Genomic DNA, 2,509 nt, shown 5'->3' on the forward strand with positions numbered 1-2,509 from the left:
AGCCATTCTAATGGATATGCACTAGTGTCTCAGGATGCTTTTTTTAAAGATTTATTTATTTATTTATTTCCCTTCCCCCACCCCAGTTGTCTGCTCCTTGTGTCCATTTGCTGTGTCTTCTTCTGTGACCGCTTCTATCCTTATCAGCAGCAACGGGAATCTGTGTTTCTTTTTGTTGCGTCATCTTGTTGCATCAGCTCTCTGTGTGTGCAGCGCCATTCCTGGGCAGGTTGCACTTTCTTTCACGCTGGGTGGCTCTCCTTATAGGGCGCACTCCTTGCGCGTGGGGCTCCCCTACATGGGGGACACCCCTGAGTGGCACGGCACTCCTTGCACGCATCAGCACTGTGCCTGGGCGAGCTCCACACGGGTCAAGGAGGCCCGGGGTTTGAACCATGGATCTCTCATGATGCCCTAACCATGGGGCCAAGTCCGCTTCCCTCTCAGGATGGTTTTAATTTGCATTTCCCTAATAACATCTTTTCATGTGCTTATTTGCCATCTGTGGGGGGGCACTGGTCACACTCGTGAGGAGCTCACAGGTAGAGTGTGCTCCTCAGCATTCCTGAGAGGCAGAAGTAGTTCAGCAGCTGGGCTGGCCTCTGCACAGGATGTGGATATTGCCAAATCTGCCAAGACCCTGTGTCTGACTTCCTCATCACAGAAACCCACTAGCAGGCAACTCTCCAACAAGTTCAAGGATGACAAAGATAGTCTTGTGAAATCAGAGTTACAGAAACCTGTAACTAAAAGTGACAGCACTTCCTTGCCCCAAATCACACCCGGCCCCTGGGGAAAATGAGCCTCTGGAGTTTGCTGGAAGTAGTGTGTGTTGTTTCCGGGAAATGAGGCCAGTGCCCCCACACCACAGGAGGGAGAAAGCCTTCCCCTCAGTCACTGTGGAGTTGTGATGGTTGCTTGACAAAGATTGGAGATGACCTGTCCCGGCCAAAACACAGAGCCAATGCAGAAGCAGAAGCATCCGACTGCAGCTCCACAGGGCGGCTGAGCCAGCAGAAGTCCAGAAGCAACCACTACAGATGGACAACAGCGTCTTCCTAGATGACAACAATCAGTCAATGCCAGTGAGTCAACTCTTTGGAAATGCTGAGCTCGTGCAGGACCTTCCATCAGTGTCTCCATGTTGTCCTTCAATGAGCAGACAAGAATTCAGAAAAATGCATTTCAGAGCCAAAGATGATGATGATAATGCAGAAATGCATAAAATAAAAAATAATCTGTTTGCATATTTAGATAGCAACTCAACAACTTAGCAAATTACAGGATTCATATAAAATTTATCTCCAAGAGAACTTGTTTTTTTTTTAATTATTTTTTTTAATTAGAGAAGATGTGAGTTTACCAAACAACCATGCATAAGTAGAGAGAACTTTTTCTTAATCAAACTTCAGAACTGATCCATAGTAGTCAACAAATAATGCAAAACACCACATACCTGTGGAAAATTTGTTCATTTGAACCACTGTAACAATCTTTAAGATTGTAAAGCTGCCGTCTCTGTGGTACTGTATTTTCTCATATTATTGAAGCAGGCTAATAAGATAGGGAATTAATAGATCTGGAACATGGCAAAAAGTCCACCTGGACATCAGTAACCCCCAAAACAGCTGCTGGAACACCCCACCCCCGAGATTCTGCTCTCCAGAACAAAGACATTTTCTGGATGCAAGGAAAAGCCCCGGATGCTCCCTAGGGACTTTATCATTGGGTCCTCACTGGGGGATGGATGAGTGGGGTAGTCAATCAAAACAGCAAACAGCTGGAACCCCTCCCCTGCCTTTAGCAAAGGGGTGGAATAATCAATAGTTTATAAAGCAAACCGGAAGGCCTGAGCCTGCTCCTACTCTGCTCTCTTGCCTTTGAACCCGTTCCTGCCCTCCGTGCACCACTCTCACCATTTTTCCTCTGCCACGAGGCCATGCAAGTAAACCTGGAGATTTATAATCTATAATGGGGATTTGTAGCCTGTAAATCAGGCCTCTTTATCTCTTTTCACCCCCTTCCTCTCTACCTGGGACCCCTGCTCTGTTATTTTCTCCCGTTTCTCTTCCTGCCCTACCTGAATAAAGTACTAACCTAACTCACCTGGCGTGCTCTTGAAATTCATTTCTGCAGTATAGCCAAGAACCTAGATAAAATCCTGTAACATTAGTGTGTGTGTGTGTATAAAATGATGGTTTGATTTGGCTGAGGGGAATTGGGATTAAATAGTGGAAACTTTTGTAAAGCAAAACCTTAAATAGTTTTTGTTGTTGTTTGTTACCACTTAAATAGTTTGTTGTTTATTATCATTTAAATAGTTTTTATTTTTGGGGGGTGGAGGGGGACTGGAGGACTGGGGATTGAACCTTAGAGATCATACGTACAAAGCAGGAGCTCAACCACTGAGCTACATTCACTTCACCGCTTAAATAGTTTTTAGTGAAGGTTTAGTTTTGATGATATGTGAGTTTATTTTCCATTATCAGCTGTTGATTATTCTTGTGAT

General features: G+C 44.8%; 1 pseudogene; it reads left to right on the forward strand.

Moving 5' to 3' along the window:
- Nucleotides 1-448: 448 nt before the first annotated feature.
- On the forward strand, nucleotides 449-1,274 carry LOC111762333 (UPF0688 protein C1orf174 pseudogene; annotated as a pseudogene).
- The last annotated feature ends 1,235 nt before the right edge of the window (nucleotides 1,275-2,509 follow it).

Source organism: Dasypus novemcinctus, chromosome 13 (genome assembly GCF_030445035.2).
Source record: "Dasypus novemcinctus isolate mDasNov1 chromosome 13, mDasNov1.1.hap2, whole genome shotgun sequence".
Taxonomy (NCBI): domain Eukaryota; kingdom Metazoa; phylum Chordata; class Mammalia; order Cingulata; family Dasypodidae; genus Dasypus; species Dasypus novemcinctus.